Here is a 14,713-nt window from a genome sequence, read left to right as displayed (position 1 = left end):
TGCCTGGGTTCAGTGTTGTTCAGAGGTCACGGCAATGCCATAGTAGCTTCTTCAGCCACGTGGCCACCCAAACAGACACCGTGGCCACCAGCGTGTGGAGAAAGTCTGATACGCGTGGGAAAACCAGTGGGGGGGGGGGGGGCGCACGTCCTTGGCTCCCCAACAACTAGCCAGGCCGCAGTGCTTATAACCGGCTCCCGGGACCTCAGTGGCATCAGCGCTGGGCTTTGCCTGGCTGAAACAGTGCTTTTCTTCTGAAACAAGTTCAGGAAAACACGGAGCTGAGCGTAGCCTTGAAGCTCTATGAGGTCCTCCGGGCAAGACCGGCAGCCTTCGTCAGGAAATGTCAGTGTGAGTCTCTGGCTCCTCCTGACAGTCCTCGGTTTACCAGATCGACCTCGGTCGTAATACCACTGTTCCAACAAAGTGCTCGTTTCCAAGAAAATAAAGAAATACGGCAGAATCCGGGGTGGCGGGGGGGGGGGGCAAACGAGGCTTCGGGCACCCAGCTCAGCCTTGGAAAACACTCCGCCCCTCAGGCGCTGTAATTTGTAAGCAAAACTGTGACCAAACAGGTTTTAAAACATGAGCAATAAAATTGCTTTAACTTTAGGAGAGGTTACAGTGTCATCATGACCGCTAACAACATTTACATTGCAAAAAAAAAAAAGTTTTTTTTTCCCCGGATGGAAACATTTCTAGCTAAGTATGCAGACGAAACACTAGAATTAGAAAATCAATCGTTCTGGGAGCCTTAATGGAGATGTGGATGGAGACTATGAGCAACAGGGCTGAGGACATTCAATGGGAGGCGGTTAACGCTGGTACCATTCGACCCCAGTGGCCAAAACCTAACTCCCTCCCTCCAGGTGCAACGCAGCAGCAAGTTCAAACACAGCCCCTGAAACATCGTTGCCGAAAGACATGAACTTGAACTGATCAAGCCTCCAAATTCTTCGGCGAATAGATGACAGGGAGGAAGGGGGGAAACTTACAGGTTACAAGACTCTTCCGAGACATGCCAACTAAATGCAAATGCAATGTGGTTCTTTTTGCTTTTGCTATTTTTTTGCATCCTGATTCAGACAAACCAGCTATAATAAAAGACATTTGGAGACAATCAGTAAATTTCAGAATACTGCCTGAATACTAGATAACATTAAAGAATTTCATTAATGTTAGAATCATAATAACATTGTAATTGTGCCCCCAAAAGTCATTATTTGTTAGCTTTTTATGCAAAGGCATTTGTTACTGAAAAACGATTGGTGTCTGTCATTTGTTTTGAAATACACCCGAAAAGAAAATGAGATTACTCACGAGCGGGTAATTGGTGCGATAATAAGCCTGTAGACATTCATCCCGTTTTCATCTCTACTTTTTATTATTTCCACCATAAAAAGTCTTAACATGCATAAAAAGAAAATCGTAAAATATTCTGTGTCCACGTCTAGTGCTCTCTAGCCTTACCTGGGTTTGTTTTTCTTCTAATCACTTTATTTCCCTCCTATAAAGTAAATTTTTTCCCCCTCCAGAACGTGAGCTCGTGGAGGTGGTCTTTATCTGATTTGTTGGTGGGTGGGTCGACCTCCGGTACCTAGAACAGGGTCCGGGGCATACTGGGAGCTTGATGAACGCCCTGATTGTTCAATGAGGTGATGATAAAATAAAACAAAATTAAATAAATCATAATAATAACAATGAAATAAAGTTAAAAAATAAGCGAGTGCTCTCGCTCGGTGGAACACGAGTCCGAGTCCGGGGGGGAGCAACGCTACACTTCACGCCTCCCTCGCAGACACTCACAAAGCGCGTGAACACGTCCGTGCCGCTTGGAAAGCTCGCCGTAAAGAATGTTGCTCATTTTTGAAGAATCCCCATATTTCATTATCACACGAACCCCTCCCAGGATTTGTCGCCACAGACGACCCTGCCGAGGACGCTGGCTGCCGGAGTGAAAGGGACACTGTGGGGAGTTACGCAGTGAGAACCAAGCTCGGAATGCACTTCAGTCTGGAAGGCGCAGGTGGAGAGGGGGCCAGGGACGGGGGACCACAGGAGCCCGAGCCTCGTTCTTTTCTCTCCACCCGCACATTTTGAGATGATTCAACCTCCACCTGCCTTCAGGAGCGAGGCGGAGGGGAGCTCAGGGCCGGAGCGGCGGCAAGGAGAATCCTCCCTGAAAAGCCACACTGACGCTTCGCGGGGAGGCTGGGGGGCAACCCACGTCGCCAAAGAGGCACCCTGACACCGCAGCCGCCCGCCGGGGCGTGGGTTCGCAGCACGCTTTCGGGTCGCCACCCGGGCCGGCAGCGTGTCTCCGAAGCTCACCCCAGGACGGTGCGATCAGAAGCCTCTCGCGTTTCTGCCTCACTTAGAAATACCTAAAAATGTTTCCAGAAATGGCTGATTTGGAATTTTTTCTGTTCCCCAGCCTCCAACTGTGTCGAAGCCACTTACCCTTCAGCGTGTAGAGAACTCAGCTGGCGGGGGGGGGGGGGGGAGCCAGAAGAGGAAAAACAAAAGTGTGTGTGTGTGTGTAAGCATATATAAAGAATATATATCTAATCTAATATATATTAGATATATAATATAATATATAATATACCATTATATAATCTAACATATATAATATTGTATATAATCTAATATATAATATATATTCTTCATATATATAATAATGTATATTAGAATATTGAAGACTTTTTATTTTTATTTTTTACTTTTTATTTTTTTAATAGAGGTATTGGGGATTGAACCCAGGACCGTGTGCGTGCTAAGCACGTGCTCTACCACTGAGCTCTACCCACCCCCGAAAAAAGTATATTTTTTAAAAAAATCCGAACCTGATAAGAGCAGAAAGCGAAGTCCTTCACAACTGGACTAGCCTAGTCCCGCTGAAAACACCGTGATTTGAACAAATTCAGTACATTCTCCACTGCTGCCTGTTTTAAAACAGGTCTGAAGGTGAACTGAGCTCAGTGAACCATAAAAATCTAAATCCCCACTGCTGAGGAAATTAAACAGAAGGGCCCTAAGGCACGAAGCGAAGGCGAGCGTTTTTACGGTGGGTGAGGAAGGACTGGGGAAAGCCACGCCAGCACCCATCGTCCCCGCCACGGAGCAGAGCGCACTTTCCGTTTGAAGGAGCTGGGGTGAGCGGTGCAACTTACAACGTGAGGGGGAGCTACCAGGCTCCCCTCAAACCATCTTCTCTCAGCTTGTAGGACGCCCGCCTTCCCAGAGGGCGCGCACCCCCCCTGAGCAAGGACATGTGGCGGTAAAGACAGGATGCCCTGCCCCCCCCCCCAGCCCCCCAGCATCGCTCGTCAAGCACCGGACGTCCTCGGGTCACCTTTACAGCCTAGACGACTTCCAGCCTGGACCATTCGTAGGAGCGCAATTTTTCTTCCCGGGAAGTAAACCTAATTGATCTATTTTCCAGTGTGTCACCTCAGTCCTGCAGGAACCCGTGAAACTAAATTAAAACCTATGTTTCGCATTTTGGAGGAGAAGGTAGTCGTGTCTGTAGTAAAATTAATGAGGGCCGAGGCCCCAGCCACCAGCTTCAATTTCTTCAAGGCAGCGGGAACGCCCTGTCCAAGGTGCCAAGGGAGAAGATGCTGTTTGAGCCCGCGACCGTGTGTTAAGCTTTAATAACATTTTGTTTGGAAACGAACAGCGCTGGTCCCGTCTGATTTGAATCTTCATGTTCATTACTTCCTTTCATTTCAAAGATGATTATCTTGTAATAGCAACCCTTGCATAACGCTTACTGTTTCCCGGGCACGGCTCTGACAGCCTTACACCTGCCCACTTACTCAATTCTCTGACCAGCCCTACGAGATAAATATTGCAGTGATCCCTTTTTTTTTTACAGACCAGGAAACTGAGGCTCAGAGACGCGAAACCACTTGCCCAGTTACACAGTCAGTAAGGGTCAGCTTCAGGATGTCATCTGAAGCACGTCAGCTGGGGGCTGTGTTTTTAACTCTGCGGCAATGACCTGGGGCACTTTAAACACATCCCGTGCCCAAGCTCAGTTCAGAACAAGTAGTTGAGAGAACCTGCCTGGGGGAGATTGTAGTGGAAGGACATGGAGACAAAGAAAGCTCTATCACTCTAACTGAGGTGAGGGCGGGCACTCAGGGAAATCAGTTAACTTCGGTAAGCCTCAGTAGTCCTCATCTGTACAACGGGACAGTCCTGGCGCTCACCCGGCGAGGCTGTTGTGAGCATTACAAGGTAGGGTGGCCACTGGTCCTGATTCACTCAGACTGAGCAGGGGGCCGGGACCTGGGACTTTATCTCTTAAACTGAACAGGCGAGGATTCGTGCGTGATCATAAAATAACCTAATGCCACCGCATCGATGCACATTTCCCCCCAAGCACTCGTGAGCAGGCAGGAAGCAGCAGTTATGAAGTTAATCTTTTCTATACACCTCTTTTGCTTGAAAGCCATCCCACATCGAAGGGCTTTTTACGGCAGGAATGAGCAGGCGTGTTTGAAGGTCAGTGGAAAGCCAAGGTGACTGGACCACATAAAGCAAGAGGTCGCTATGGGCAATTGCAGGGGTGAGGAAAGTAATGGACAGACAGAGAACAATACAGCGGGACAGAGATTCAATCTGGCCACAGTGAGTGATCCTCACCCCTGAGAGTTTCAGGTGGGAAGAGGGCCGGAGAAAGGCCCCCGTCTTTTGTGCGCTTGGAGGCTGTGGAGCTGGCCTCCTCTGACATAGTCTGGTGCCCTCCTCATCTGCAGGGCCAGCACATGGAGGTGAGGGAACAGAGGGGCCGGGTGGGCGGCAGTGGTCAGGGAAGGCTGCCTGGAGGAGGAGAAAATGGAGAGAGCACAGTGGGGCCCGGAGGGAGGGGAACAATCTCTTACAAGCCTCCTTTAGCAACAGGCGGTCCTATTCTCCCAACCAGTCACCACGCTGGAATTTTAACTCAGATGACTTTGTTGGGAACTGAAATTTCTATTGTTTAGAGTTTAGTTATTTTGCTCACTTATTTTTACATTGCAGCTCGTGTCGTAGGAAAACATTTCATAGTTAACTATATGTAGTATGCATGATGATTCTTTTCAAGTCAATTTGCTTTTTCCCTTTTCCCTGATTCCAAAGAACTGATTACACCGAAAAATGTCAATACAGTTATTTTTCGAGCTTATGCGTCCATTTTCAAATATCTGCCGAGTGCCAGACACAATGCTGCATCCCAGCAGCCTAAGGGCCCCCAGAAAACACCTGCATCTGAATGAGCTGCTCATTGTGGGGGACCCATGGGGCATCTCAGTGAGAGGGTGTCAGAAAAAGCCTGTTAGTGGGGTTTGGGTTGGTGCTGGGTGATTTGAGGAGAGTTCAAAGAAGCAGGAATTTGCTCCGGACAGGATGCTGCCAGCAAGTGGGGGTGATTCATGACTGGGCATTCTTCTCAGGCTTCTCTGGGAGGAGGGCAGAGCAGAGCCAGGCCACCCCTGACGTTGGTAAAGTGGCCGCAGTTACTGTTTCAGCCGCAGAGCGAGATGCCTGCGGCCTGTGGCGCGGTGAGGGTGTGCGTTTGTCCGTGTTTGGACAAGATTACGGAGTGGTCGTGGCAGGATCCGTCCTGGTGGCTGGGTGGGCTTCCCTGATGTCCATGTCCTGTGACCGTCTGTGTTTCACAGGAGGGCACCAGCGCCGAGCTGAGGTGCCAGGGGCCACTCTTCTGTTTTCTCGCTGGGATACTACAAAAAATGAAACGAAATGAAATGAAATGAGATGGAATGGAATGGAATGGGTTGAAATGAAATAGTAAAGTAAAAGAAAATAAAATCTGGGCTACTACAGAAAATAAAATTAAGTAAAATAATACAATATAAAATGAAATAAATTAAAAAAAATGATAACATAAGGTAAAATAAAATAAAATAATTAAATGAAATTTAAAATAAGCCCCTCATTGATTTTACAATCAGAAACCAAGGATTGGCATTAGGCAAACAGTTAGTCACATAACCAACTGATTCCTTAATCTTGTGATAAGTCCAGTGAAGAATAATTTAACAGCAGTCCATATGAAGGATGTCAAGTCTGTCTGGGGGGAGAGGGTGGAGTGGAGGAAGTGAACAGATCTCTCAGGGGTTGAGAAGAATCTAGGCCCATGTGTATTTTATTCCTGTTTGTATACTGAAAAATGAAGAAAGCAGAGACAGATTTTGTCGTGGTTTAAGGCTGACAAGTTACATTGATTCTGCACTCGGGTATGACGCCTGCCTTTGAGATCAGGACAAGCGCCCACACTGGAAGCCCTGTGTGGGCACGAGGCCTGGGTCAGGCGCCCCTTTAATCACACTCTTGGTTCCCAGGGAGCCCCGGGGACATGCTCGCGGCAGTGTCACCTGTCAGGGTGAGACGTTTTGAGCAAGCAGATGTCAGCTTCCAGTGAAAGCAGAATATAGAAGAAATAAGTCACTGTTAAGCTAACACTGTGGCATCTGCCTCATCTGGAAAATAGAGGGCGTTGCTCCTTTAAATATCCGTGTAGGATTGATTCCTGGACGAACTGAAAGGCGCTGGGGTCGCCTCTTCCTTGTAACCCGCCGAGGGTGAAGGGGAATGAATGTCCACGCCATTAGCACTTTCCTGCGGAGCATCGTTCCTTCCTGCCACCGGGCATGCCAGTTTCAGGAGTGACCCTGGAGTCAGTTAACAGCGAATTATTTATCCTAGAAAGGGCTGCAAAGGCTTTCCCAGCTGCTGTTTCACAGAAGACGTCTTGTTCTTTACAAATGTGGCTCCAGGCGTGAAGGTAAGTGACCAAATCCATCATCAGAATGAAAGGGGTTTTCTTTCCCTTTTCCAGGTACCAAGACCTGCTCACCCACAGGCTCCCTCAGCTCGCCCTTGGGAGGTTGAACTGTCAGTCATCGCTGAGCGATGTTAGGCTGTGGATCTGCTGGACGGGGACCCTTCGCTGCCGTGGGGCTGGACCTGGTTAAACGCAGACACACATGAGGAACGTTCTTTCATCACAAATGGAGCCGTTCTCAGAGTCGGCTGTGGGTTAGAAGTTACAGGGTCCCGCCCTTCAAGGACCCACCCCCTCCCCTTCCGCTCCAAAGTGCTGGTTAGAAACATTACCCACTTTTGCTGTAACCAAAACAAAAGCTCACCAGCAAGGCAGAATCACAACACCTTCCAAAGAACTTGGCTGAGGCTCTCCGGAGCTTTCCCTCTGTTGCCCTCCGCATCCAGACCAACCCGTGCAGGGTCCCAGTTCCTCTCCGAAGGTCTTCCCTTCCCCGGGAGCCACCAGCCAGTGGGTACATTAACTGGGGGAAGGACGTTCCGTAAATGCTACTGTGCTGGCTACGTTCAGAAGACAGGCGTTCACCTCTTGAGGAGTCTTCCGGGAATGTGAAGCGGGAGTCGGATCGGAGAATTCCTGGAGGAGCCAGGGAGACGCCCAGAATCGAAGTCTGGGTGGCATTTAGTTTGCTGACAGCCCCAGGGTGGGGTCTTTGTCAAGCATTACGTCCCATCTTTTCCAGGCACCGAGGGGCGGTGGCGGGTGAAGCCCCTCTGCGTCCCCCACGTATAACCCTGTTAAACAGGATGATCGAGGTTTTCTGCTGCTTCCTCTGCTGTGTCATTTTGGTGAGAGAGAGAGAAGGGAAGGAGAACTAAGCCACAGGTAATGCGTTCCCGGTGGGTGTGCGTGTTTTCAGGTCTGAGAACAAACGCGCACCTCTTTGGGAAAGTCACCACCGCACGGGCGCACACGCTCCCTTACGCACGTCCATGGGAAGAGCCACCCCGACGACAGCGTGCACCTCCGAAGGCGGCCGTGAGAAGCTCTGCCGGGCTGGGCCCTGGCTCATGGGTCGTCTTCCACCTGCGAGTTTCGAGCTGCGGCGAGGCGAGCGCGGGGTCAACAGCCTGCAGGTGAGTCGCACGCGGGCTTAGCGCGCCGCCCTCCTTGTCACATTGTTACAAGGGCTGCCTTCCCTTTTGCAGCACATTTCCTGGAAGCGCCGTGCTGTGGGCGCAGCCGTCCGCCTCGTCGTCCCCGAGGCATACATGCTCCACCCATCACTTCCCAGGCATGGGTGCCCGGTGGTGCGGTGTTCGTTCTCCACCTGCCCCAGCGTAGCTTTTGTCCGCTGGAGCCATTTCCCCCAGACGAGTCTGTCAGTGCCGCACCCGTGGGCCCGTCCGCACGGGTCCAGACGGTTACTGGGGGCTCCCCGGAGAGACGCACCTAGGAGAAGCACCCCTAAACCCAGAGGACTGGCCCACTTGTGTACAGCAGCGTGGACACACCCCAGAGGGGGTCAGGCTTCCTGGAGACCCTGCATCGGCAGGTCTGAAATGACGCTGCCCCCACCCCCCACCCGGAATGTTAGAATCCAGGTCGCGGCCAGGCGGAGGGCAGAACTTGGGAGCGGCTTTGCTTTCTTATTATCTGCTCGCTGTATTTATCTCTTGATTCTTGCCCTTAGTGAAACAAGACGGTTTATATATGCGTGATTGGAAACTCAAAGAATGCTGACTTCTGTTTGTTTGTTTGAGTTTTAGCCATAGAGCAGAAAAAAATCATAGGCTGAGAATAAGGAAATATCAAATGGTAGCTACTTACCATGTGATCTTTGTCAATAACAATAATAGTTGTAGTGGTAATAGATATAATATTACTGCTGCTAATAATGATTATTATTATGTACCTAAGGTCTACCACGTACCAGACAAGGTGCTAAGACATTTGCAATCATCGTCTCATTCAGCCATGGCAACAACCTTACGAGGAGTGCGCTATTGTCGCCCCATTGTGCAGATGAGGAAACTGAGGCTCAGCCAAAAGAAGCAGTGGGCTCAGAGCCGTGCACTGAGAAGGGAATAGAGCAGAGGTTTTAAATTCAGGTGTGTTCTCTGCTTCTCGACAGTAGGGCGTGTATATTCTGCCTGACCTGTGCCTGTCTTGTTAGTGTCTCTTGTATCAACCCCAGTTAAAACCATCAGAAATATTCCACTTGCCATATTCCCCCTAAGGGTTCAGTAAGACTCCTTATTAATTTTTATTTAACACAGTGGAGCATTTAGCCAACTTCCAGTCCTATGTTCCAGTTCTTTCAGCCTCAGAGAAATGATTACAAAGCTTAAACGCCTCCCTGTCTTCATTACCGTCTGGGAGTTCAGCCAAATAACGTCCTTGGGGCTGAGAAAGAAGGGGGGCTGGCAGTTCTTGTTTCTTTGTTTATTTCTGAGCGAGAACAATGCGGCCATTTCTTCAAGGAATATGTGCCTCCTCAGGGGAGAGGAAGGGAGGGAGGACCTAAGAAAGAGAGAGAGAGGAGGGATGGGGGGAGGGCCGGGGGAAGAAGGTGCCAGGGAGAGAGACCGGCAGGTGCAGAGGTGGAGGTGGGGATGGGATGGGATGGAGGAACAAGGTGTAATGGAGGAGCGTGGTGTCCGGTGTGGCTGGAGTCCAGGGGGTGGAGGACGAGCCATGGGAAATGGGTCCAAGGAGGCAGATGGGACCACATCACCTAGGGTCCTGTAGGTTACCGAAAGGATGTTGGATCTGCTGCTCAGGGTGATGAGAAGCCATTTGCGAGCTACTGAACAGAAAAGCAGCATCACCTGATTTGTATCTTAAAAAATGGCTCTAGCCACATCCCCCATCCCCCATCCCTCTCCCCTCGTGTCTGGGATTGAGAGACACAAACTAGTACGTATAAAATAGATACACAACAAGGATACACTGTGGGGCACAAGGAATTACAGCCATTTTCTTGAAATAACTTTTAATGGAGTGTAATCTGTAAAAATACTGAATCACTGTGCTGCGCACCTGCAATTAATGGAATATTGTAAATCAACTGTCCCTTCAATGAAAAAAAAATAAAATGGATTTTAAACATTGCTCGAGCTCTTCTGTTTGAGAAGAGGCACTAGAAGATGAAAATGAAATCCTGGAGGTCCCGGGACGGGATCGTGGCAAGGACCTTGACAGAAGGTGGTGCCTGTACCTGGGTGGCAGCAGTGAAGATGGTGAGACCATTTCAGAGTCAGGATATGTTTTGAAGGTAGACGTGATGACAGAAGAAGGGAGCTGTGATTCACTGAGATGGAAGCGCAGGGCCATTCGCTTCCAGAAGGAGATCTAGGTGACCCTCAGTTTGTGACAACTTTATAGATACAACCCCAAAGGAACTATCCCTGGAAGAAAGAATTAGTAAGCTGCACTTGATTAAAATTAAAAATTTCCATCCTGCAGAAGACACTCTCAAGAGGATGAAAAGACAAGCCACACACTTGGAGAAAATATTTGCAAAAGACGCATCTGATGAAGAACAGTTATCTTTAATACACAGAACATACTTAAAACTCGACAGCAAGAAAACAGACCACCCAATTTAAAAGGGGAACAAGGATATTAACAGGCATCTTTTCAAAGATAATACACAGATGGAAAATAAGCACATGAAAAGATGCTCCACGTTGTACGTCATCAGAGAAACGCAAATTAAAACAACAGCGAGATACTTCTACACAGAATTCGAATGGCCAGAATCTGGAGCACTGACGCCAGATGCTGGTGAGGCTGTGGAGCAACAGGAGCTCTCAGTCACCGACGGTGGGAAGGCAGAACGGTCCAGCCACCGTGCAAGACTGCGTGGCAGTTTCCTACAAAACTAAACGTCCTCTAACCGTGCAGCCGGGCACCTGTCCTCCTTCCTGCTTACCCAAAGGGATTGAAAACTTGACATCCGCACAAAAACCTGCACACAGCTGTTGACAGCAGCTTTATTCTGTCCAAACCCACAGAATGAACAACATTAAGAGGGAACCCTGGGGATAAACTGTGTGTTCGAGGCTTGCAGATACTGAACTACTAAATATAAAATAGATAAACAATGAGTTTCTGCTGCAGAGCACAGGGAACTGTGTTTAATATCTTCTAGCAACCTATAATGGAAAAGACTATGAAAAGGAATATACGTGTGTACACGGATGACTGAACTGTTAAACTGCACACTAGAAATTGACACATTGTAGACGGACTAGACGTCAATAAAAAAAAAAAAAAAGCGAACCCTAACATGAACCAGGGACGCTGGGTGGTACTGATGTGTCAGCGCTGGTCCTCACTTGTAACAAATGTACCGCCTGGTGGGGGAGGTGTAGGCGGGGAGGCTGTGCTTGGGTGGGAAATCTTCATATTTTCCTTGAAATTTTCCTGTGAACTTAAAGCTTCTCTTAAAAATAAAGTCTTGAAAAAGAGTCCCAAGAGTGGTTAGTGAGGTCCTGCATGACCCGGCCCCAGCTCACCTGCCCTCCTTCATCTGGGGTGCCCCCAGCCCCTTCCTCCCCAGGCACAGTCACTGGACTTAATTTATCCTACGGATGCAAAGCACAACTCGGCTTCCAGGAAAGGGGTCTGGTTTCCAGAAGCCTTTAAGCTCCTAACTGAGCACACAGACTTGACTGGCGCTGCTGACAGACTTGGAGAAGACGGTGAGGTTTGTGGAGAGAGCCTGTATCTGGCCGCTTCGGGAAGACGCATGTGGGTCACGGGCAGGGAGCTGGTGGCAGCTGACCGCGCACCGGGGACACGCTCCGAGGAGCCTGGACACTGCGAGCAATCCATCACCCCCGGCGGCGAGGCCTGGATGCTGATTCAGAAGCGAGCCTGGGGGGATGAGAGATGCTCCCGGCCTTCGTCTTGGCGCCGTCTTCTCTCCGGACGCCAGGGCAGGGGCACGTCCCCCCCGCAGGTGACACGGAGGCTGCTCCTGGCCCAGAGCTGGAGTAGAAACAGCTGGAAGGAGCGCACGGGTGGGGCCGCTCCCCGCCTCGCCCTCTGTCCCCGTGATGGGAAGTTCAGCGCGAGGAGCAGGAAGTGCCAAGCTGGTCACACGGGGCCGGAAAGAAGCCTTTGGACGACACCTGTCAGGGGACCCGGTCGTAACCCGGGAGCGCTGCGCCGGGGGCGGGGAGGGGCTCAGCAGGGTCCTGGGGGACCCCTGAGCCTCCACCCTGCCGTCCGGCCCGGGGCGCAGGGCGCGGGGCTGACCGGCGGGAGAGGACCTGGGCCCTGGGCACGGACAGCCTCGCCCGCCCGGCTTTTGGCTCCTGGTGCCCCTGCCAAGGCCAACGGCACAAGGCGTCTTCGGGTGCAGGCACACTGACGACTTGGCATCGGCTGGTCTCTGTCTGGAACGTCCCCCCTCAGAAGCCCAGGCTCCAGTCTCGGCTTCCTTTGCATCTCGTTTTCAGGAGTCAGCGTCTCAGAGCATCCAGCCAGCGGCATCACCCCTGTAATCTCCCTCTGCTCTGCGGGGCACGTTTCCTTGGCACTTACCGTTGTCGCATCCGAGTTACCCGCCCCGACACACACACACACACACACACACACACACACACCCTCCTTGGCCTCACACTGTCTTCACAGTTATCCTTAGTGAGTATCTGTTATCAGTCTGGCATGGAACCTTCCAAAATTTACGAACGTGTGAAAATGCCTGTGTAAAGCATATATAAGAACATGTGTGCCCATATGAGACACAAGCACTTGTGCCAAGTTATATGGTTTGAGTCTGTGCTTCTTAATATCATAGGTGGTATCAGTCTGTGGGTTCACTGACAATGCGTGTCTTCATCACTTAATACCGATGGCGTGAGTGTATGGAGACCAGCTTCGCTGTTTGGAACTTCTGGGAGGATTACTACAGAGCCGCTAAGATTAATGACTTAGTTGGTGGATATTTGATTGTTTCTAAAATTTCTCTCTAATCCCCAACGAGCATCTTTTTGTGAAAGTGTCTTGTGCGTGTTTCCTTAGACACCACTTACTGAGCATTTATTAGGTGCCAGGGGCAACTATGTTTTTACATATAATTTGTCATTTAATTTTCAAACCACCCGATGAGGACATGGAGACGTGGAATTCAGATCCAGGCCGTGGTTTCCGAGGAAGGGTGCTACCCTACCCTCAGGACGTCCCTGTTTATGACTGAGAAGGTCACAGGGCAGCACAATTTCCTTTTTTTTTTTTTTTTTTAGGTGTTTTTTTTTTTTTTTTTTTGGAGGTCGGGGTAAGTATGTTTATTTATTTATTCTTGGAGGAGGCACTGGGGACGGAACCCAGGACCTCGTGCGTGCTAAACCACGCTCTCCCACTGAGCTCTGCCCTCCCCCATCACAATTTCCTTTTTATCTTCAAGTTTTCCGAATTTTCTATACCGTGCACCTATGATTTTGCATCTATAAACAACACACACATCTACGGTGATGTGTGTGTGTGTAAGAACCTCTAAATCAACCGTGGTTAGAAGGACTGGGTGCAAGCCAGTTCAGAGGACAGAAAACAGAAGTGCCTCCAAGGAGCCGTCACCTAATTCTTAAAGCTCACACACTTTATCATCATTTTACCCCTTCTCAGGTGCTTGGAAAAGCCCTAATCAGCCTACTGTGCAGGCAAGCGAGTCTGGGGGAAAAAAAATTTCCATTTTTCTGAGACTTTTCTTTGCCTCTTTTTCGGCTCCTGCCATTGCCTCTAGATCTGAGAGACATTTTAATGACCCGTGACATGGTCTGTAAATGCAGACTTGCCTTTCTGTCAAATGTGGATCAGAAGGAGGATGAATTCAGAGTCATCATTTATTAACCAATGATAAGTCTAGACGCAGATTTCCTTGTTTGAATTTCAGGTTGATATACCGGCAGTTAAACACCATGTTTCACCCGGAACAAATAAACATTCCACTTCTGACACAATTATGATGTACGCTTCAATTTATCCACTTATGTAACCTCTTTTTACCAAGAGCACACTCTGCCAGACAGCGGCACAGACTACAGTTGGATTTTTATTTCTGCAAATGGTGCAGACATCCAAGCTCTGTGTCCTTAAATGCCTTATTTTATATTTCTGCTCCCCCTGCCGGGGTGGGGCTGACGCTGAACAGATCACGTCTCCCCTCACCAGGAATCCGGGGATTTCTACCCTCTCCAGGCCCTGCCTGTGTCTGGGCTGAAGACATCTCAACCATGTGGGTGCATTTCTATCTCATCCCATCCAAAGAGAAAGCCAAGCCTGATTCCTGGAGCTGAAATATGAGCCCCATGTATTTGTCTGGGTCCAACTGAAAACAGATTTGCATTTGAGAGCAAGGGCACCTTCCTGGTTCCAGGGGAATATGTGAGTCTCTCAAATGCCTGCAGGTCTCTCGAGGGCCAGGCCTCTTCGCTTGTCTGTAAATTAACATCGGACCCTGCACTTGCCAGGAGAGATAGTGAATTGTCTCAGTTGGCAAGAAAACACGGTGAACCCTCTGGAACATCACCTTCCTCTCACTCCAAGTTCAGTTACAGAAACTTCAGGGTGGTCAGATAACTCCTTCCCCAGCGGGTCCCGGCGACGGCCAGTCTTCACACGGCAAGATGCCATTCAAGTTGGGATGGTATTCTGTCCTCTGAATCCCTTAATCTGATCCTACCTCTCTAATTAAAGGTTCCCCCAAACTTCTGAAGATTATCCCTTGAGTCGAGGAAGATGCATTTTTAATTTCCTCCTGCAAATGAGACAGGGCTTTGCTTTTCTGGAAATACCAGATGAGGGAAGATCGCGCAGCTCTGGGGCCGAGTTGCCTCCCTTGGCCGCGCCGATGTGAGAGGAACGGTATTTGAAAGACAAGAACTCAGTGGGCTTTGTGAATCGTAA

At 49.6% G+C, this 14,713-nt stretch overlaps 2 long non-coding RNA genes across 3 annotated transcripts in view; one reads left to right on the top strand and one right to left on the bottom strand.

The window, feature by feature from the left end:
- LOC123614927 (uncharacterized) overlaps positions 1-14,330 on the top strand; it is a 135,238-nt gene extending 120,908 nt beyond the window's left edge. For both annotated transcript variants that reach the window (XR_012503581.1, XR_012503580.1), the window contains one exon: positions 6,851-14,330. This is a non-coding gene — a long non-coding RNA (uncharacterized LOC123614927). The remainder of the gene's footprint in view (positions 1-6,850) is intronic.
- Positions 2,679-14,713, bottom strand: part of LOC123614923 (uncharacterized) — a 45,971-nt gene continuing 33,936 nt past the window's right edge. The window contains exon 3 of the long non-coding RNA XR_012503582.1: positions 2,679-5,732. This is a non-coding gene — a long non-coding RNA (uncharacterized LOC123614923). The remainder of the gene's footprint in view (positions 5,733-14,713) is intronic.

Source organism: Camelus bactrianus, chromosome 32 (assembly GCF_048773025.1).
Source record: "Camelus bactrianus isolate YW-2024 breed Bactrian camel chromosome 32, ASM4877302v1, whole genome shotgun sequence".
Classification (NCBI taxonomy): domain Eukaryota; kingdom Metazoa; phylum Chordata; class Mammalia; order Artiodactyla; family Camelidae; genus Camelus; species Camelus bactrianus.
The sequence above is the reverse complement of the archived record's forward strand: the minus strand, read 5'-3'. Positions and strand labels throughout refer to the sequence as shown.